Source organism: Benincasa hispida, chromosome 9 (genome assembly GCF_009727055.1).
Source record: "Benincasa hispida cultivar B227 chromosome 9, ASM972705v1, whole genome shotgun sequence".
NCBI lineage: Eukaryota > Viridiplantae > Streptophyta > Magnoliopsida > Cucurbitales > Cucurbitaceae > Benincasa > Benincasa hispida.
Window position 1 is genome coordinate 62030189 of NC_052357.1, and position 24538 is coordinate 62054726.

A 24538-nucleotide genomic window follows, 5' to 3' on the forward strand; every position below is an offset into this window, starting at 1 on the left:
GGACCTGCTCGATCAACAACTCTTGTTCATACATTTGTCGGTTCTCTAGACATTTCTTCTATTACTAGCTTACAATGAGGTTGATGGTTCTTTATATAATCTTCCTCCAGGAAGGTTGCATTGGTCGATACAAACACTTTATCTTCTTGAGGATCATAAAAGAGACCACCTCTTGTTTCCTTTGGGTAGCCTATAAATAGACACACTTTTGAACAGTGTTCTAAATTTTTAGGATTTTTCACCAACACATGTGCTAGACAACCCTAAATCCTGAAGTAATATAGATTTCCTCTACGTCCTCTCTAGAGCTCGTAAGGTGTTTCAGAAACCCTTTTCGAGGGAACCATGTTCAAAACATACACCGCAGTCCTAATGCATGTCCCTTAAAAGAATTTGGTAACTGAGTGTAACTCATCATGGAACGAACCATATCCAATAAGGTCCTATTTCTTCTCTCTGCCACACCGTTCTGCTGAGGTGTGCTAGGGACTATGAGTTGAGACTGAATTCCATGTTCTATCAAATAGTTCTGGAATTCTATGTCTATATACTCACCACCTCGATCCGATCGAAGTGTTTTAATCTTTTTACCTAATTGGTTTTCAACCTCAGCCATATACTTTTTGAACTTTTCAAAAGTTTCAGACTTTTGGTGCATTAGGTAAACATGCCCATACCTGAAATAATCATCTATAAAACTGATGAAATATTTATACCCTCCTCTTGCTCTAACATTTGGAGGCCCACAAAGGTCTGAGTGAATCAGCTTTACGGTTTCTTTGGCTTTAAGACCTTTTCCAGAAAAGGATCTTTTTGTCATTTTACCCTCAAGACAAGATTCACTTGGTGGTAATGAACTATATTCCAACTTATTTAGATGACTGTTCCTAACCAAACTCTCACTTCTATTGAGTTTTATGTGACCCAGACTCAAGTGCCAAAGACAGGCATTTGGAGAAATCTTCCTCTTCTTATGAGTCCCAGTAGTTTTAAACATCTCTATGTTCAACACAGCTTTGATCTCAGTTGGTTTTAATATGTACAAGTTATTTTCTAATTTTGCAAAGCAAATTTGTTTATTTCCCATTTTGATGAACACTTCACCATTTTCGAAATAAATTTTATAATTTTGTTCTAGCAAACAGGAGACAGATATTAGATTCCTTTTCATAGAAGGAATATAATATACATTTTTTAAATAAATGTACTTATCTCCTATAAATAACTTTATATCTCCCACTGCTTTGGCTGAAACAATCTCCCTGGTCCCTACCTTAAACATTATTTCACCTTCTGTCAACTGTCTCCAAGAACTTGTTTCCTGTGAGATAGTACATACATGATTAGCAGCACTTGAATCAATTATCTAGATTTTATCATTTTCCACTAAACATGCTTCGATAACAAGTAAATCATATTTATCTTATTGTTCAAATTTCGCATTCTCATCTACATAATTCATAATTTTAGATGAGCTAGAAGATAGAGGACAATCCTCTGTTAAAACTCTGTTGGTGTAATCAACCGCTAGTAGTTTGTTTGTTGATTTGATTTTACTATTAATAATATCGAAAGTGAGTATTCTAGAATTCAACATGCTGATAAAATTCAAATAAATTCTAATTAGCAAATTGTAACTAAATCCAAAATCAAATTTTTAGCAAAAAGTAATAATGTACCTATAACCATTATTTATTTACAACGATATTTTACTGAGTCAGAAGATGTGCTACCGTGGGCCAGTCAGATACTCCTTCACTAAAACAAATAATTTTGACCAAACACTATCCCCAAAATAACTCTTATTCCTATAGTCGTTTAGTTATCGTTTTTGGTCAAGATCTTTACTAACAACTTAGTAATTCTTGTAAGTGTGACCCGCCATTTTCAGATCATATAGAACGGTATGAACTTTCCTCCAAAATAGAAGACAATATCCAAGACGAAACTATAAAACCCTATTCATTTTACTGAAGCCTGGGTTGTTCCACATCCTATGTTACAACCCTCCGTGGGGATAGCTGTCACTAACGACTAGCAAAGGGTCGCTTAAAGCTAACCAGCAGGCGCAACATAGGAATCTCACAGTTCAAACTATGGGAGGAGACCGTAGGATATATTGACACATATTCTTTACCCACTTACTATGAACTACTTCCTCCGTTTACCTTGATATTGACTCATACAAAACACTCTTCGTAGGGAAGCCACTTCCAGGGTGACACTAAGCGTCATATGAATCTCATGGTGTAAACTATATAGAGACGTGACAGTTGAAATCTATTTATCGTATAATAGACTTATGTTTGAACAACTTCCTCTTATTCACCGAAATCTAGATTTAGGCTAAAAATAGTTCCATAGGGAGGTCACTTCCAAGGTGACACGAAGTGCTTAAATCTGGATTGTGAACTCTTAGAGACGTGAGAGCTAAAAATAACATATCATATATCTTATTAATCTCCCACTGAAGTTTTCTAATAACTCTATCATATAGAAGTTATTAAACTGCCACTAAAGTGTTCTATTTTGGGTAGATTTATACTTAGGTTCTTTTCGGCTAATAAAACAACCCTAAGTCTATATGGTTTATCTAAGTATAACTCTTATAATTGGATTTTAACCTACGATGTCTAGGTGATAAACCATTTTATTACCTCACATTACTCACGTATGCTCATAAAATCGGTTAACAATGCTCAATAATTTGGCCATAATCCCCAGGTAGGAGGTGTTCCACCGTCAACTTAAGTACCCCCAGCCTTAGACAGGATTATATACCGGTTGAGTTTGTAACCTAGGTTTTATAAGTTTTAACAATTAAAATAGGTGGTCAACCTACGTGAGCATGCAGCTGTTGTTTATGGATTTTAAATGTCTAGCCCAAGATTTATTTAAATCTAAATGGTGGGATTTTAAATCTAAATGGCATACTATATGCACATACAAGATTTATTTAATTATAACATACATCAAATGTATAAATAATTAAACACAGACTGATATGGTTTTCAGTTTTGGCAGAAAACAAGCAAACAAAACCTAATTATTACAAAACAATTTCTGAACCGCTCTAAAACAAACTCAAGTAGCTTGAACCGGACCCGAACCGTCTGAACCGGGCCAGCCAAGAACCTGAACCAGACCAGACCACAAGAGAACCGATTGAATCGGTAGCCCTTGCACATGTTCAACATCTCACTGAGTCTCATCATTTAGCAATGACGACCATCGTCTTGTATTTTGTCTGATCGTTTAGTAAATGTTTGATCATTTAGAAAAGCTACACGATCGTATAGTATTTTCCTTCTATCGTATAGTGTCATCGTCTAGTGCCGAAGGAAGCTACACGATCATTTAGTGTCTCACACTATCGAGCAGGTCCATCATTTAACACAGACAATTAACTACACGATCTCTTAGCTCCATCATCTAACACATAAATTCAATTGTTTATCATAAATTCAATCGTCTAACATGGACAAGGAAAACGATCGTTTAATGCCATCGTATAGCATTCAACGCATCGCCCAGTTGCCGCACAAAGGTATGCGATCACATAATGCTATCACATAGCAACTTGACACATCGCTTAGCTGCTGCATAGAGGTAAACGATCACTAGTGCTATCGCATAGCAACTCAATGCATCGTTTAGCTCCCGATCAAAGATAAACGATCATAGTAAGTGATCGCTCAGGGCTATCGTATAGCTCTTCATCGCATCGCTTAGTTCTATCGTATAGAACCAAACGATCACTTAACACCATCGTCTAGCGCTTCATGTCATCGTTTAGTATCCACCGTAGCTAAACAATCGCCTAGCTCCATCGTATAAAACATCACCGCATCGTTCAGCATCGTAGGTAAGCAATTTGTTTAGTTTTATCACATAAGAACTTCAACGCATCGCTTAACACTTCTTCTACATGATCGCTTAGCTCCGCTTCTAAACGATTCTCAACGCTATCGCATAACACTTCATCGCATCACTTAGCGCACATCGTTGCTAAACGATCGCATAGTACCATCATATAGTAAATTCAATATATCGTTTAGTTCCCACACCAAAACTAAACGATCGCTTAATGCTATCATATGGCAAATTAAACGCATCGTTTAGCTTCTGCAGGTACACAATCATCTAGCGCAAGACCTCTACGATCAACGCTCAAAGCTACACGATCGCTTAGCTTTTCTTCACATCATCTAACGTATGAAGCTAAATGATCATTTAGCTACTGAAGCTCAACAACGATAAGAACAAAGGCTGATTTTCTGGAACTGCAACTCAGCCTCTTCACTTGTTTTTTTGATTTACAGCTTAATTTCAACTCTAATGACTCCAAATAAATTATAAACTCTTGTGAACACATTAAAGCTCATCAAGCAAGAGCCAATTACAAATTTAGATTATAAATTAAAGAGAATTAAACAGTCAAAACTCAGAAAACCATATCAGTGCACCAGTTTCATATTTCTCATATAAAACACCCACCAAACAAAAATTAAACCAAATTGAATGCTTATTTGATGCTCTGATACCAATCATGGGATCGTATCAACAGAGTGAAAGCACAAGGATTATCTAAGCACTCAAATTCACTAATTTTGGAAAAATATAAAGCATGCTTCTGCAAAAAAAAATAGGTTTCAAGACATACCTCTTGTAGAACTTCTTCAAAGCTCCTTCTCCAGCTGCTATCTTCTCCATATCTTGTTGCAGACCACCTCAAGATCTTCCCCACTATTCTCTTGGTGCTCTAGATTGAGTTGTATGACTCAAAACAAGCTTGAATTAAGGGATGAAGGAGAAAAGCTCACTGTAGCAACCTTGTTGAAGAACCCTTTCTTCAACCCGAATTTTCTCTAAAATTCTCTATGGATTGCATGCCTAATTTTCACTCCAATCTCTTCATTATATTGCAGATTACGTCTTATTCCTCAAGTCCCTACTGATCCTCTAAGAACAACTGGTTTGTGATCCAATCTTAAACCAAACTCTCTCAGCCCAGTGAGAGGGTAGAGCCCTTTGTTCAAGACCTAAATCCAGTACTTGATAGAATAACCTTTCTCCTATCCCTAAATCGGATAGGTGTGAACTCCGTCTTGCACCCTATGTCCCCAACTATCTATCCGGTCTTACCACTGAAATGGGAGTCTTATTGAGTCGTCGCTATTGAGCCAACCCTCAACTATGCAAATCTAAGGGCAATCTCGAATAAACAGGAGTTCATAGTTAGCTCAGGATTAAGATCGATTACCTAGGTCATCTAGGTGATCTAGTCAGTCTTAAACAGTAAACAGCGTTATAAAGTAAGAGTGACTTATTTCTTGGTCCTGATCTTATGCAAACTCATTGCATAGAACGCCCCCACTCCTCATGTCATAACATGTACGAATTAGGATCACATCGTATGTAGTATTTTACAACTCTTTTTAACAACTACAGAATAGGCCGAATCCAATGGTGTTACAAGAATAAGGTACCCAACCTAATTCATGTACCATAGATCATTTTGACTATTTACTCGAACCCGATCCACTCTTATGTCTCCACATAAAGTTCAAGTACTCATACAATAGCCATAGGTCTTAGTTTATTGGATTTAGTCTTTCATACAATTTTTAAGATCAATAACATGTATATTGATAATAGAAAATGTTTATTATTCAAACTACGAGTTTTTAGGACATAAAACCCAACAATACTCCCACTTGGACTAAAACTCCAGTGGATCAATATATACAAATATAAACAATGTTTAGTTTACATGGAGAGAATAAAATGTACAAATATAATAAATAGGGCATCAATATACCCATCAATTCTCCTGCTTACCCTAGTGATACAAAACTCGTAGACCTAGTCCTACTAGGTGACTCTCGAACACTTTAGCTGAGAGGCCTTCGTAAATGGATCAGCTATGTTTCTTTTGCTAATTCGCTTACAGTTATATACTCAGCTTCCATTGTGGAATCTGCAATACAACTCTGTTTGATGCTTCTCCACACAACTGCTCCTCCGTTCAAAGTGAATATGGACCCCGAAGTTGATTTCCTCGAATCAATATCGGTCTGAAAGTCAGAATCAGTGTATCCAATAAGGATCAGATCCTTAGGACCATACATGAGCATATAATCTCTCATTCTCCGAAGATACTTAAAGAATGTTTTTAACAGAAGTCCAATGGTCATGACCAGGATTGGGTTGAAATCTGCTGACAATTCCTATGGCATAGCATATATCAGGACGAGTTCCCGCTCCCGCTCCCACTTATTATGAACACTCTCTCCATCCACCTTGATATTGACCTACCCAAACACCATTTGTTAGGGGGACACACCAAAGGTGCCTCGAGGCCGAGGGTAGATCTCACGGTGTGGACTATTTAGGAGATATGTGAAAGGTTTAAGTAAAGCATCTGATGCCCCAGTAACCTCCCACTGAATGTTCTACCTTGGGGTTCATTAACCTAGACAATCGGCTACTAATTTTAGTCTAAGTCGTCTTTTTAAAACTCTGCCCATAAACAACATTTGTCTATGAAATATGAACAAGTTCAAGTAGTCACATTTAAACACTTTAATGGACTGTCCTTAACTTGCATGCATGCATCAAATCTATCTAATTCACCTTTCAAGGTAAGTTCCCAGGTAGGGGTGTTACGTTTCCCTCAACTTAAATACCTCAGCCTAGACAGAACCCACCTTAGACAAAAGGTCCCTTATAGATAGATTTGCTACACTTTAACCTTTTATTAGTCAATGTAATCTTATTAAACTGATGAAAAAGATTAAAGCCTTAGGGTTGCTAATCATATTAGAACTGTGATCTTAGGTCTATGTGATCCAAGTTTTAAACATTTTAAAACCATGAATTAAACATAAGTGAGCATGCATGTCTTTCTTATTTCTTTTAGATCTAATTTCTCTTTAACAGTTAAAAAGAAATAACTAAAAAACCATTGCGTACAACAAAGTGTTTATAATATTTATAAAGTAACCTATGTGTCATGCTTCATGCAATATCTGATCATTACTATACATAACTTTTATATAATGCATAATAACCAAGCAAACATGCCATCATTCACCCTTATACTACAACAATTATAATATAAAGATGATGCATGTTAATGCTTTTTCTGCATGCATAAATATAACTCTTATATTATATGATGCATGAGCATGCTCTTACAAAATTAAATCGTGCTTCTCTAAATTATAACAATTACAATAAAGAGATGATGCATGACCAACGCATAACCTAAGGTGGGATTTACTATATGTGCATACCATATGACATATAAAAACATACATCGCATGTAATAAATTAAGGATTAATGGAACGAGATGTGCCTTTACAAAAAATCGAAAGGAAATAACCCTATCTATTACATTTTTCATCGAGCAAACCGGTTCACAGGAGAACCGGGTCTTGAACCGCCAGGAGGACTCCATTGTGCAGTAAACACCGAAGGTAGATGATGGCCCAGCGCGCACTAAATGATAGACGCAAAAACTAAACGATCGCGTAGACGACGACGAGGCTACGAAGCCTGATCATCTAGACGATCGCATAATGCGGCAACAGGTAAACGATTTACCTTGCATTCCTAAGCAATCGTTTAGTCAGTTACTAAGAGATAAAGCTTGCTGAGCTAAACAATCGTCTAGTGTGCGCACGCGTTAAACGATATGTCAGCATCCTCTCGTCTACACGATCTGATACTTGGCGATCGCTTACCCATCGTCTACACGACACGATCAACCCTTAATCATCTCTTTCCTCGAAGAACTACAATCCTTGCTCCGATCTTCTTCACAAACGACTCAAGACTTAAATAGACTTTGAATTACAGACTTGATAACGATTATTAATGCTCAAAAAACGCAGGGGCCTTTACAAACAACCGAAAATGTAAAAGAATTAAATCAAACCGAGGCTAACATCCATGAAAACATCCATTAATCCTCACATCCACATCAATTTAACGATTAAACAGAGCCGACATGCACCCACCAAGAATGTATATGTAATTCGTTGCAACAATGAAATTAGAATATCAGAACCTAGCTCTAATATCAATTGAAGGAACTCTTAACAAAGAGCATCCATGAGCGCATTCGGATCTTTTCGATTTCATCGTGACCGAAATACAACACATACATTCTAACATATAGTTATGCAAATTCACACTAATTAAAGGCATGCTTTTAACAATAAAATATAAGGGAAAGAGTTCTCATACCAGTTGAAGACCCTCTTCAAGCTTTAAACTCAGATGCAGTGGAAGAACCTCCACCCGTACTCTATCACCCAGTAAACAAGTTGGCTATAGCAGCACGATCGCCTACACGAATGTAAGCAACACGAATAGTCATGAACGAGTGAACAGTAACGGGGACGACACCACCACATGGAGCCCTTGGTATTCACGGAGTGAAAATCCAAAATGTGGTCTTTGGTGAATTTGGTAGAGGTTGGAGAAAGAAAAATCGTGTAGACGATAAGCAAGTGGGAGAGAAAAGGAGCTATCTTATAGCTATGTGTTTATCATTTAGAAAAAGTTACACGATCATGTAGGTTTTACTAAGCGATCATTTAGTAAATGGAAGACGATCGTTTAGAAAACGTGGCACACTATGCGATCGTTTAGGAAAGCTAAGTGATTGTTTAGGGACGAACATACGATCAGTCTCTTATACACATCTAGATGTGTATAAGAGACAGGTCGTGTAGGTTTTACTAAGCGATCATTTAGTAAATGGAAGACGATCGTTTAGAAAACGTGGCACACTATGCGATCGTTTAGGAAAGCTAAGTGATTGTTTAGGGACGAACATACGATCATTTAGGCGCTGATGTGCGATCGTTTAAGCGATGAGCGACTATCGTATAGGCTCTCAAACTATGCAATCGTAACGTTTTCACATTGATTGCCAATTTTTTCGAACTACTGCAAAATGAAAAAAAATCATTTTATTCTTTAGTTACCATAATCGAATGCGGCTACTCCCACTAACGCACGACCGAGAGAAGTTTTAGGCCATTTATCATATAATTGACCAATTTAATAATTAATGAATATAATCATATTATATCCTTACCCTATAGTTTGATATCACATATCTACTATAGTGATTTTTTCTCCATTTGATATAAATCCTATTTATATCTAATTTCCTCCAAAATAATGTATCTCATACATTTAGTCAATTAGATCATATATAATCAACCAGATCATTATATCATATATAATCGAACTCCCTCTTGTCAATTTGAACATTTTAGACTGAACCAAACACTGATTCTCAACTTTATCCAAGCTACCCAGGGGACCTAATGGACCTGTGGCTCGAAGCTCCAATGGTCTGTGAATAGCTGACTAAACTCTTTAGCCATGAGATCCACCATCTGTTAACTGTCAAGCATTCCACTAAAGACCAACAGTTGAACTCTTCTTACCATAGATATATTTTTGTGTCCATCGGATATAACCAATCATGAGTACAATGACCCTTCACAGATGCTCGTAAGTACAGCTGGGTCAATTTACCATTTTGCCCCTGTAGTTACATCTCACTCTTTAAGTACCATTAATTCCTCTAATGAACAATACAACATAGTCCCACTATGTGTGAACAACTCTCGGACCAAGAGAAGGTGTGTGGTGCCACATCATTCAAGCCCTGAAATCAGCCCTTAAGGGAGTTATCTATCTAATTATACCTACTTCAGGAAAGGAGTGAATTCCATCTTGTGTAGATGAGTTCCCAACTCCCAAATAAGACGAATCCCCAAAATAGTAGGTTTGAATCGACGACCTGGCCACTCGCACCCATACAAATCAAAGGACTGCCCTTAATGGCAGGAGTTCCTAACTCACTCGGGATTGAGGTCATGTTACTTATGGTCATCTTAGTGAAGTAAAGTCTCTGTCATGAACGGTGTTATATAACGAGACATTAACACTTCGTGGTTAGGTCTTATACAAACTCTTTGTATAGGACACCCCCGTTCGCATGTCCCCTACATGAATGATTAGGATCAGACCATCTGGACAAGTCACAACACTTGTGACCATTCCACAAAGAGGGTCGCATCCGTAGCATTACCAGGATAAGGTTTCCCTCTTATATCCATATACTACAGACCATTTTTGGTTATCACTCAAGACATGATCCACTTGTATGTCACAACATACATGCTTAAGTTACATACAGATAACCAGGGATTTTATGTGTATTGGTTTGTGGTAAAGCAAATAAAACATGCAACTGAGCAAAAACAAGATGTGAAGTAAATATCATATATTATACAACACAAGCGTTCGAACAAACTATTTACAAACTACAGGATACAAGACTTTAGGGCATCAACTCCAACAGCCACAGCTTCTCTTGGAATAGAGGACTAAGTCATAGTAGGACTATGAATTATGTTCATTAGAGGGATCAGTGGTACTTAAGAAATTAGATGTAACTACAGGGCATAATGTTAAATTGGCTCAGCTGTACTTACGAGCGACTGTGAAGGGTTATCACACTATTGATTGGTTGATATGGACACAAAATATATCTATAATGAAAAGATGCAGTGGTCGATCTTTAGTGGAGTGATCGGTAGTTAACGGATGGTGATCTCGTGATAAAGAGTTTAGTCAGTTATTCACGTACCGTTGGAACTTCAAGTTACAGGTCCATAAGGTCCCCTTGGTAGCTCAATGCATACAATTGGAGAATCAGTTCTTAGGGTTGATTTGAAATATTCAAATTGACAAGAGGAAATTCGATTATATATGATATAATCGGTGTGATGTATGAGATACATCAAGTGGAGGATTAATGTAAATATGATTTACATTAAGTACCATAAGAAAAAAAAATAAGAAAGAACTATGGTTTATATGTTTCATGAGATGAAATATTAAAACTATAGATTATAAATATAATATGGTAAGTTGGTTATCATATTTATTTATAAAAAATATTGATTATTTGATAATTATCTCTTTTTCTCTAATAACCAATTAAGTGGGAGGTTATTGGTGGTTTTATGATAACCGTGAGATAGAAGGAAAAATGTTTTCCTAAAATTAGAAGTTACTTGATTCGGAAAGAAACTCACGGCAAGGCTATCAAGTGAAAGTGTTTCACTAAGCGATAGCATTAGAGAGATTAAACAATGGTGGAGTGTCACCATACATAGTTTACTCAGCTAGTTATAGTTGAACGATCGTATGGCATTGGCTATACGATAGGTTGCCCTCTTCTACACGATTGAGCACTTCATCTATATGGTAGACTGTGTCATCTCCCACTTGCTCAATCGTTAAAAAAAAAATGTTGTTCCTCCTTTCACTTCCTCTAACCAAGTCTTACAGAGCCTACAACTCCAGGATTCCCACACCAAGAATACCAAAGTAACCATTGTGGTGGTGTCCTCACTCAACTCAATTGATATCGAGGATTTAGAGGCTGTTCGTTGGGATCATATTCGTTGTTGATCGTGTTGTGTTGTGGTTGTTGTGTTCGAGCGTTCGTGTATTGCTATCTTGGAAGCTTAGAGATCGATCGAGGGAGTTTGAAGGATGAGTCTTCAAAGGTATATATATATTTTATCCCTTAATCTCATCTTAAAGAATGCTGTAATTTTGTATTGTGCATGACCTGTTAATTTCTGTTTCTTGTACTGTAATTATGTATGTTCAATATCTAATGGAATTTAGAACGATCATTCCACTGCTCATGGAAATCCTCATGTCTGATTTCCTTCAATTAGTATCAGAGCTAGGTTATTATGATATTCCAAATTTCACCTCGTTTTGAACTACTTTTAAAGTCGTGGTGGGTTTTCTCATTGCATTTAAGTGTTAAATGATTTTGTGGATGGATGTTGATGAATGTTTATGGGATTAATTACCTATGTTTAAAGCTTTCTTTTTTATTACAAAGTGTTAATTTGTAAGGGCCCCTGTGTATTTTAGCAGAATTAACAAGCAATCGAGTCACGATTGTGGGTACAAGTTGCCCCACATTCAGCAGTTTAAAGATCGACAGAGGCATCAAATTGATACTGGCTCCAAGGTCACACAAGGCTTGCCCGATGTACAGTCCTCCTATGGAGCAGGGTATAGTAAAGCTCCCAGGATCGCTTATCTTCGGTGGAATTATTGATTTTGAACTTTGTGTTAACACCACCGTGGCAAACTTACCAGCTCCCCTCTTCTTGGTTACCATATCCTTCAGAAACATTGCGTAGGCAGACATTTCCTCAATCGCTTCACTGAATGGAATATTAATGTGTAATTGCTTTAACATAGACAAGAAACGTTGGTACTGTACCTCTTCGTTCTTTTTCTTTCTTAGTCTCTGTAGGAAAGGTGGTAACTGCACTTTCACGGTCCCCGTCACAATTGGCTTTGAGGTTGACGCAACCTCTGGCTCTATTGCTTCTTTTCCTCCTTCTTCTTCTTGTGTTACCGCAGTTTCAGGTTCTGCCGCAATGGGAGCAGTCCGACTAAGCTCCTTCTTTTCTCCCTCCACATTTTTCCCACTTCGCAATGTCATAACCTGACATTGCTCCTTACCTAATCCCCCCGGGTTGCGTGGGAGTTCTGTGGAACTCGGCAGAGCCCCTTGTGGTCTGTTTTTCATCTCATTTGCAATCTGGCTCATCTGTAATTTTAGATTGCGGATGAACGTAGCCTAACTTTGAAGCACAGTTTGAGTTTTTCTCTATGTACTGCTTCAATAGGCTCTCCAAGAAGGATGATTGCGATGGTTGTGAGCTACTTGCTTGATTGCTTGTCTGACCGTTGTTGCGTGGGAAGAATCCTGGTGGCCCTTCTTTCTGCGCCACAGATTGGAAATTCTGTTGTTGATTCTTCCAAGAAAAATTTGGGTGGTTTCTCCACCCGGGGTTGTAGGTATTCGAAAAGGGATTATTTTTTACAAAGTAAACGGACTGTGGATTTTGCGGGCATTCTTCCATCACGTGCCCATCACCGCAAGTCGCACATTTTGCGGTGTTTTGACTAATTGCGTTGATTTGCCCATTTTGCAGTGTTGGGCTGCTGATCAAAATTCCCTGAAATAAGTTCATCATTGCGGTCATCTGACTTTGTCGTGAAGAAATAGCACCATTACTTGCATCATTGTCTTTGAGTCTCAATCTCTCGTCACTCTCTCTCCAATCCTCGTGGTTCTTAGAGATGCGATCCAAGACATTCTTCGCCTCGTCATACGTCTTATCAAGCAGACCACCAGCGGCTGCCGCATTGGCAATGGTCTGCGAAGTGGGATTCAAACCATGATAAAAGATTTACATCTGAAGGCAATCTAGCAAACCATTGTATGAAAAATCCCTGACCAACCTCTTAAACCTCGCCCAGGAATCGTTGAGCGATTCATCCATGCCTTGTTTAAAATTTGTGATGTGTTTCCTTTCTGGTGTTCTCAGTAGGTGGAAAATATTTCTTCGTAAACTTCTCCACGACATGTTCCCATGAAGTGATCTTTCCCGGCTCAAGGGAATACGCTCATTTCCTTGTCTGATCACAAAGAGAAAATAGGAATAAAGTTAGTCGAACTTCTTCGACAGAGATGTTCGGGAACACAAAAGTATTGTAGATTTCGATAAAGCTACAGAGGTGGGCATGCGGGTCTATACCACGTCGGCCTCCGAATTGTCCTGCAGTCTGGATCATCTGCAGCATCACTAGTTTTATTTCGAATCTACTTCCATCGAGGGCAGGCCTCATTATTCCTGGAAAGAAATCATAGAGGTGTGGCGATGCATATTCCCTAATGGTTCTATTGCGATCGTTAGCCAGAAGGATTGGATTCGCCATGACATTGTTTTCGTTTGGTGCTCCATTTCCAGGCCGCTCCGCCATCTTTTCTTATCTGATTGTAGTTGTTGTTGACGGTCTCTTAATCTCTGTCTAAACGTCTTCTCAATCTCTGGGTTGTAATTCGCTAGAGATTGAGAGTCTGCAAAGAAATCAGAAAAATTACCGTTAGCACACTATTTTACCGAAGTCCCCAGCAACGGTGCCAAAAACTTGGTGCGTTATGTTATGAAGTGAAATTATGAATGATATGCGATGGTGAAATTGCATTGAGCGCTCAAGTTTCCTCAGCGGAATCTAAGTGTAAACTCCACTGAGTTTCCTGGTAAGTCCAGGGTCGAACTCAGGGACTTGTGAAAACAGGTTGCGGTGATAATTTATAGAAAACTTTGCAGTGGCCGGTAACTCAATTAATTGTTGGTTTGTTGTTAATTGCGTTAATGAAAAATAAAAAAATGCGGCAGATTTGAGAAAAATCAGTTATGTGATAGATGCACTGAGTATGTGGATGAACGGGTTGAGAAGATCTTTAGCAAGCGTTACTTGGGAATGCGTCAAACTATGTAGTCATGCTACAACCATGCATAGCAAGTCATTTTCCAATGCAAATGCGATGCTCATAAGTCTAAGACGCATGTGTTGAATGCAAAAGTGTCTACAGAGCTTATTCCTAAGTCTCTACTCTTTTTCTATGTGATGATGCAAAATGCATAAAGGCAAGGTGACTGCATACAATCATATCCTTTCTCTAGGATGCATGCGACGCGTTAATAGCAAATAGCGCTTATTCCTAAGCTTCTATCTCTTGATTATGCATTCTAATCTGACTCTCCCAAGCCTAGATTCTGATCTGACCTTCCCAAGCCGAGATCCTGTCCATAGACTACCCTCCCAAGTATCTCTAATGGATGAATGAAGCATACATAATACAAGATAATCGCATAGAATGAAGATTCCCAGTTATGCTAGCTAAACCCATTCAACAGATTTAGCTACTCATGCGTAAATAACAAAGAGTGAACAGATATAGAGAAGTAAATTCCATTTTTATAAATGAGTTTGAGTACAAAATAACAATGGAAGTTAAAGGTAGAGAGCTTGGTAGCAATTCCTTGCTGATCGAGGCTTTTACACTGTCAATCTCTATTTGGTTCCAAAGATATTCGTGCTTCTGTAGGCATCGACCCTTTCTCTGTCCTTGAAGCTTTCGACGCTCTCCCAAGCTTACTGGATCTATCGACATAACCTTCTTCTCTCGCGTCTTCCTTAAAATGAAAGAAAAGAACAAGGCTAAACTATGAACAGAACGGTGAACTCGTAAAATAGCTTATGCGATGAACATATGCGACCGCAATATTCTGAATTTGATGCTTTTTGGACGCAATTTAACATGTTTCATCAACGCAAGGCAGCATTGTTTAAGAACTTAGCACTATAATAACGTGCATTTCTGTCCGTTATCACGCATGCATCATGAAATATAAGAGTTATATTTATGCATGCACTAAGCATATTCATGCATCAACTTTATATTATAAGCGTTATAGTATAAGGGTGAATGGAATCATGTTTGCTTGGTTATATAAGTGTTATATAAAAGTAGCAATGAATGAACAATGCATGGAGCATGACACTTAGGCTAATTTGTAAGCATTATGAATGTCTTATATGTGTCTATTTCGCGTTATGGATGGTTTTAGTTGTTTCTGTTATAAGCGTTATAATATAAATTAGAACTAAAATCGATAAGAAATAGTTGCATGCGGACTTAGGCGAACTCATGTTTTAAACGGGTCATAAAATTGGATTGAGATAGACCTAAGTTCAAGGTTCTAATGGGATTAGCAACCTAAGTTTAATCTTTTAAATCGGTTTAATAGTATTAAATTGATTGGCATAAAAGATTAAAATTGTACTAAATCTATCTATAAAGGAACTTTTGTCTAAGGTGGGTTCTGTCTAGGTTGGAGTACTTAAGCTGACGGAAACTGAATACCCCTACCTGGGAACCTACCTGGAAAGGTGAATTAGATAGGTTTTCTGCAAGAATGCGACGATTGGTCAAAGACACCGTTAAAGAGTTTAATGGATGATGATCAAAAGTTGTTTCAACTTTCCAAGGTAAATGTTACTCTTGGGAAAACCTAAAAAGTCACTTAGTTAAAATTCTTAACCGTGTTTTTTCTAAGTAAACTAACCCAATGTTATAAAATACTTAGTGAGAGGAAAAGATATATATGATATGTCAATGATTTCACTCATGTTTCTCCCTAAATGTTTACGCCGTGAGATTCATGTTTGGCCTGGTGGTGCCCTGAGAGCATCCCCCTTTGGATGGTGTTTGCATGAGTCAATATCAAGGTGGATAGAGAGATTATTTATAGTAAGTGGGTGAATGGTGTGTGTCACGTCCTGCGGTCTTCTTCATTGGTTTGCACTGTGAGATCATTCTTGCATTCCCTCGTGGCACCCTGGGAGCATCCCCCTTCGGATAGGTTTTGTGCAGTTGGCCAATATCAATGTGAACTCCAAAAATGGATAGGGTCGCTTTAGTTTTTGCCCCAATTGAATTTTTTCCCTTCAGATTGGCTGCCTGAGGCGAAACTCTAGGGCCTAAAATGACAGGTCACACTTACCGAAAATTGTTAAGTAAGTTAATGATTTCTTGACCAAATCAACGATGGCTAGTCATTATAAGAGCAAGAGTTGTTATGGTATTATAGCTGGTTGAGAATGTCTCAATTCAGAGGAGGGATAAATTGGCCACCCTTCGGCAGCTTTTGTCCTAAACCTTTGAAGTGTCGTTGCGAAACTAAATGTCACACGGGGTTCATGTTAGTTTTGCTAAATTGTATTGGATGTTGTATATTTTTCAACGAATATTTTCTTAAAATGCAAACCTCCATCTTGAATGAATCTGTTCTCAACCCTACCTACATATACGGTAAATAGTCAAGACGATTACTCATTATAACTGCTTATTTCCCTATGTGCATATAGATCCCCCTCTTATGGGCTCAGAAGTTAGGCCCTTCGTCCCTCTAACCATCCATGCAAGGTTCCTTCTACAGGCTCAGGAACTAGGCCTCTCAGTCCCCTGACCATCCCATGAGACTTCATCTCGGGCTCAAGAGTTAGGTCCATTAACCCCTAGACCATCCCCACCACATGTTCTCCTTGTGGTACTAACCATTCATTCATAACAATAGCATATAATTTAAAATATGCTAAAAGACTTAAATAAGAAATCACTCACTGTGATTTGTTGGAACTGTTCTCTCTCCAAAAGTTCACCTGGCTTCCTCTGGCTTCCTTCTAAACCCTATTTCAGATTCATTTTAAAGCTCTAATTTCTCATTATTTCACACTTATTTCGAGACACTTTCTTCTACAAATATGTTTAGAAATGTCTTAACTTACTCACCTTAAAATTTGATCTTCAAACTCCAACGCAAGAGTTCTGAGTCTCAAGATTTCTCCTCCTAGCTCGGCTGTCCCTTATTCTATGACCACCTCTCGATTTCCTTCAATTTTGACAGCCTTTCACTTACAATTTTCTAGCAGCCCTCATACAGAAACTACATTCAATTTAAGAGATTTTGGCTCAAAAATCACCTGATTTTCATGAGTAGTTTGAGAGAACTCCTCGTTTGAACTTGGTATTGCCCGTACAGCATGAACCACACTTGTGCCTTTTGCCTTGATCAACGCAAATCAGCACAACCTCCTTCCTGATTAATGCAAGGCTTCTTCTGACTTTCTCTCAAACTCTCTTTCTAATGTCTTTTGAAGTGAATGTGTGTTGTGAGCCGAAGGGAAAACCTTAGGTGTTATTTATAGGCATTCAAACTTTTCCTAGCTTTGACACCTCCTTCTTGTTTGCATGCCCAAGTGTCTTCTACTTATGCTGCCAATGCCAATCCTTACCACATCAAGTTTGAAGTGTCTGTACCACCTTCATCCAACGCAAATCCTTCAGCTTACATGTCTTCTCATGCACCCACCTCAATTTGCTTGAACTCTAAGACATCCCTTTGTAGCCACATGTCCGGATGAGTTTAGCAGCTCCACCTTGCTCTCCAAGTTTTCCTTATCATCGCATAATTCCTTTATGGTCGCATATATTCTTGAACATATATCTCGGCTAACACATTACCTCTCATGCGTCACACTAACCTCAATACCATCACATACCCTTGGCCACATATCCTCCCATACAGCTTACCTTTGGTGCATGCGTCCATCAAGATCAACGCATCTCCTTTATCGCATGCCACACATACCAACCTTGACCTATGCACCCATGATACTCTTCTTTGTTGAAGTTTCAGCAAGAAATGGAAGCAACAAGGATTAATAAGCACTCTAATTCATTAATTTTGGCAGTAACTAAAGCAAGCTTACACAGTAACAAGTGGGTTTCAAGTCATACCTTTGTAGAACTTCTTCAAATCTCGATTCTCAGCTACAAACTGCTCCAAATATTATCGTAGACCACCTTAACATCTTTCCCACTATTCTCTTGGAGCTTTAGATTAGGTTGTGGGACTCAAAATAAGCTTAAATGAAGGGAACTTGGAGAAGAACTCACAGCAGCAACCCACTTGAAGAACACCTTCTTCAACACGAATTTTTCAGCAAAAATTCTATAGATTGCATGTCTCAATTCCACTTCAATCTTTTCAATATATTGCAGACTATCATGTAAAGAAGATGGTTGCATAAGATGCAGCACACGCTTGAAGTTATTGAAGCCAAAGTGAAGTGGGTTTTGTGTGAGCTACTTTGAAGGTGTAATGGAAAAAAACCAAAATCCTATTTTTGTGTTTTTCAAAATTTTTCATTTTTCCAAAATGATTTCAAAAATCAATTTGATTTCTAAAATTGAAAATTTTATTAATTTTATAAAATTAATCAATAATTATTTAAACAGTTTAAATAATTCTAATTAATTTAATATCAAATATTAAATTAATTTTACACAAATCTACCTTCATATCATATTTAAATATTAATTCTCCAATTTTATTTAATTCTTAAAATTAAACGGGTAATTATATCTCATATAATTACTAATTCCTTTAATTCTAATTTGAACGTTTCAAATTAACTTATCACGCTACTCTAAAGTTAATCCATTTACAAGCTAGTAGAGGGATCTTGCAGACCTACAGATCATGGGCTCCAACGATCCGACATGAATTGGCTAAACTCATTACACCGAATTAACCCTCATTCGTTAACTAATGGGTCACTCCACTAAAGCTCATAATTGAACTCCCCTCACTGTAGATATATTATGTCCACTTGATATAACCATGATTAGTAAGTTAACCCTTTACAGGTTGTTCGTAATAATGGCTAGGTCAAATGTCTGTTTTACCCCCGAGATCACCTCTTGTTCCTTAAGTCTCACTGATCTTCTTATGAACAATTGATTTGTGATCCAATCAACAAACCAAGTCCCTCTCGGCCCAATGAAAGGGTGGGGCCTTTTGTTCAAGACCCGAAGTCAGCACTTAAGGGAACAACTTCTCTACTATCCCTAAAAGCGGGTAGAAGTGAATTTCTTCTTGCACCCTATGTCCCCAGTTATCTACCTAGTCTTACCCCTGAAATGGGAGTTTATTGAGTTGTCATTGTTGAGCCAACCCTCACCTATGAAAATCTAAGGATAATCTCAAATAAACAGGAGTTCACAGTTAGCTCAAGATTAAGGTCAGTTACCTAGGTCATCGCTTTGAAATAGTCAATCTTAAACAGTAAACAACATTATAAGTAAGAGTGATTGATTTCATGGTACGATCTTGTACAAACTCATTTTCACAGGATGTCCCCACTCCTCATGTCATAACATTTACAGATTAGGATCACTTCGTTTGTAGCACTTTACAACTTTTTGTAACAACTACAGAGTAGGCCGCATCCAATAGTGTTACCAGAATAAGGCACCCAACCTTATTTATTTACTATACATCATTTTGACTATTTATTCGAACTTGATCCACTTTTATGTCTCCACATAAAGTTCAAGTACTCATGTAATAGTCATGGGTTTTTTAGGTTTATTAGATTTCTAATAAGCAATACATATATTCAATAACAACTTATTGAATTTTCAGAATAAGTTTTATTCTTTACAAATCACGAGTTTTAGGACATAAAACCCAACAAACTCTTACTTGGACTAAAACTCCAGTGGTAACTTATATGTTAAAATATATAAGACTGAGTTTCTGAATTTTATAGAGAAATACAATAAACGAGGGCATCTTATACCCATGGTTTACCATTCGGTATCCCATACCTGATATTTTTTCCACTTGCCCTAGGTTATTAATTTGGTATTCCTAGTCTTACTAGGTGATTCTCAAATAGTTTAGCCAAGAGAATCATTGTAAACATGTTAATGTACAATAGACTTTTTATTAAATTATATGGGGAATGCATTTTATTTTCAATAATGACCAGGAAGTCATACTTTCCTCCCACTACATTAAGGTACTTTCAACTCCTTGAGTAAGATGCATATGACCTGTCTTAATACCTCTTGTAATAGATTTAGAAATCTTTAAACATTCTATACTTTGATCTAATTGATTTCTTGTCGTTTTAAATATCAGAATATTTGCAAATGACTTTTAACTAGTTTGATTCTTAACAGAAGTTATGAGATAAAACAAACATAATTTTCGAAAATGAACATTTCCTTTACAACAAAAATATATACATTTTCTTCTTCACAAGATAACAAAAGCAAGTAAGATTATCATCAAACAGCAACATCTTCCACTGATTAAGCTGAGCAAGCGGTCCTTAGGAACTAGTTTGCTTGTTTTGCTTTCTATGCTCCCTTTTCAGCAAGGTACTGAGGGCAATTTCTCTTCCAGTGCCCTTCTTCGTTGCAATAGAAACACTTTCCTTTGTCTGCAGTGTTGTTCTTGCCTTTCTTTCCAGTAGGTTTCTTCTTCTCTTTCCCTTGCTCTTCTTCGAATGAATACTCTTACTCTCTGAAGAGGAAAAAAAAGCAGGCTTTTTGGACGAAGTTCCTCTCTTCTCAGCTGTAGTAACGTTTACTTCTTATTCCAGACCTTTAGTCAACATAATCTGGGAAACCTGTAGCTCATTCAGCAAAGTAGTCAAATTGTATTCAATTTTTTTCATGAGTGCATTCGTGCAGAACTGCAGAAAAATCTTCGAAAGAGATTCTAGAATACCGACTTGACTTCTCTCATCAACAACAGCGCCATTTACTTCCGCTACATTAAAGTGGACCATCATATCCAGGACATGTTCATGAATAGAGGCCCCCTCTTTCATGCGGTAGTTGTAAACGTACTTGATAGCATCATGCCTTAGGGAGAAGGACAGTTGCCTAAACATCCCTCGTAGAGATTCCATAATCTCTAATACAGTATCTATATCCTCATGTTTCTTCGCCAAAACATCAGATATGTTGGCGAGGATATAAGCATGGGCTTTATCATTCGCCCTGATCCATCTATCATACGCATCCCAAACATTTCAGTTTGTGTTAGAGCTCGGAACAGGAGGACAATCTTCTGTTAAGACGAACCATATATCGTCTGTCACAAGTATAGTATTCAAATTTGATTTTCAGGTTGCATAATTATCACCGATCAATTTATCAAACGCCAACAATTGTACAAGTGAACTTGTCATTATGAAATTATAAACAAAATCTATAAGTGAATTGCTTTTAAATCCAATCAAGTTTTGGAAAAATAATAATATACCCAAGATTTATTCTTTTGCAATGATACTATAGCAAGACTTGACTAAATACTATCTCCAGAACAACTCATATTTCGATAGTCATTTAGCTACCACTTTTGGTCAGCAATTACTAACACTTTAATAATTCTGTAAGTGTAACCCTCCATTTTCAGACAATAGAGGTCGGCCCCAACTATGCTATCGAAATGGAGAGTAGATAACGGGCAGAAATGCACGTTATCATGGTGCTAAGTTTGTAAACAATGTTGGATTGTGTTGATGAAATATGTTAAATTGCGTCCATTAAGCATAAATTCTATAATATTGCAATCGCATGCGTTCAGCACATTAGAACAGTTGATCTTTGTATTTTTGTGCAAAATATGCGTTAACGCAATGAAAGATTGCGATCATAGGAAATCATCGATCGAGCGCAACTTCACCGTAAGGCTTTGCGTTGATCATGCTCGCAAACATTCGTCCAAGAAGGATCGTCGCAACTTGGTCAGTGCAACATGGTGGGCACATCTGGGTGAAAGATAAGTAAGAGCGATGGGACAGAAAGCTGATGACAGTCGAATCCAAATTAATTTGACAGTCGACAACGGTCATAAAGTACATTCAGCTTTATCGATGACAATTATGCGACGCATCAATCAAGAATTAAAGTTGTCTCATCTGTACAATCAGGAGAGAGAAGTCGCCTTTCACCATGGATGCTCTATAAATATCAAGTGCATTCTTCAGAAAAAAGGTTCATAAAGTACATTCAGTTCCACAAGTCGCACGTCTGTGTTCTTAGTTTTCTTTCATTTTAAGGCGAACGCGAGGGAAGAAGTTGTGCCAGTAGATTGTTCCGATAAGCTTGGGAGAGCGCCGGAAGCTCCAAGGACAGAGAGAGGGTCGACGCCTGCGAAAGCGGGAACATCTTTAGATCAGAATAGAGATTTCAATGTAAAAAGCCTCGGTCAGTAAGGAATTACTACCAGGCTCTCTACCTTTACTTTCCATTGCCATTTTGTACTCAACTCATTTATAAGAATGGAATTTCTTTCTCTATATTTGTTCACTCTCTGTTATTCACACATGAGTAGCTAAATCAGTTGAATGGGTTGATAAGTATTTAGCTAGCACAACTAAAGAATCTTCATTCTTTGCGATTATCTTGTTTATGTATGCTTCATTCGTTCATTAGAGATATCCGGGAGGGTAGTCTAAGGATAAGATCTAGACTTAGGAAGGTCAGGTTAGAATCTAGACTCAGAAGAGCCAGATTAGAACGCATAAATGAGAGATAGGCGCTTAGAAATGAGCACTATTTGTTATCAATGCATCGTATGCATCCTAGAGATAGGATATGATTGTAGGCGGTCACCTTGCTTTGATGAATTTTGCATCATTGCATGAGGGTAGTCTAAGGACAGGATCTAGAATTGGGAAGGTCAGGTTAGAATCTAGACTCGGAAGAGCCAGATTAGAATGCATAAATGAGAGATAGGCGCTTAGGAATGAGTATTATTTTTTATCAATGCATCGCATGCATCCTAGAGATAGGATATGATTGTATGCGGTCACCTTGCTTTCATGTATTTTGCATCATCGCATAGGACAAGAGTAAAGACTTAGGGATAAGCTCTATGGACCTTTTGAATTCAACACATGCGTCCTGGATTTAGGAGCATCGCATTTACATTGGAAAATGACTTCTGTGCATGGTTGTAGCATGACCGCATAGTCTGACGCATTCTCAAGTAACGCTAGCTAAAGATCTTCTCAACCCGTTCATCGCATACTCATTGCATCTATCAACTCAACTGTCTTTTCTCAAATTCGCCACCTTTATTTATTTCTTTTTCATCAATGCAAACAAAAAATCCAACACTTATTTATTTACTTAGTTATCGCAAAGTTTTCATCAAAATTACCAATGCAATCTATTTTCACAAGTCCCTGTGTTCAACCCTGGACTTATCAGGAAACTCAGAGGAATTTACACTTGAATTTCGCTAGGGAAACTTGAGTGCACAACGCAATTCCATCAACGTATATCATCCATATTTCCACTTCATAAATACGAGCATCATGTTTTTTGGCACCGTTGCTGGGGACTTCGACAAAATAGTTTGTTAACGGTAATTTTTTTATTTCTTTGCAGAACTTTCAATCTCTGGCGAATTATGCTCCAGAGATTGAGAGGACTTTTAGACGAAGATTGAGAGACCGCCCACAACAACCACAATCAGACAAAGAAGAGATGGTGGAGCAGTCTGGAAATGGAGCACCAAATGATAATAATGTCATGGCAAATCCGATTTTGTTGGTAAACGATCGCAATAGGCCCATCAGGGACTATGCATCGCCAAACCTCTATGATTTCTCTCCGGAAATCATAAGGCCTGCAGATGATCCAGACTGCAGGTCAATTCGAAGGAAGGCGTGGCAAAGACCCGCACGCTCACCTTCAAAGTTTTATTGAAATCTGCAATACTTTTGTGTTCCCGATCATCTCTACTAAAGAAGTTCGACTAATGTTGTTTCCATTTTCTCTCTGTGATCAGGCTAGGAAATGAGCATATTCTCTCGAACCGAGAGAGATCACTTCTTGGGAGCAAGTAGTGGAGAAATTTATGAAGAAGTATTATCCACCTACCGAGAACGCAAGACGAAGGAAACTGATTACAAATTTTGAACAAGATATGGATGAATCGCTCAGCGATGCTTGGGCGAGGTTTAAAAGGTTGGTTCAGGATTGTCCGCATAATGGGTTACCAGACTACCTTCAAATGGAGATTTTCTATCCATGTTTGAATCCCACTTCGCAGATCACTGCCAACGCGACAGCTGCTGGTCGTCTGCTCGAAAAAACTTATGATGAAGCGAAGAATATCCTGGATCGCATTTCCAAGAACCATGAAGACTGAAAAGAGAGTGACCAGAGATTGA

The 24538-nt window shown here is 37.9% G+C and overlaps 1 non-coding gene across 1 annotated transcript; it reads right to left on the minus strand.

Annotated features, from left to right (window-relative positions):
* Positions 1-24255: 24255 nt before the first annotated feature.
* LOC120087390 lies at positions 24256-24362 on the minus strand. Its single transcript, XR_005484526.1, has one exon. It is a non-coding gene; the product is annotated as a small nucleolar RNA R71 (small nucleolar RNA).
* Positions 24363-24538: the final 176 nt, after the last annotated feature.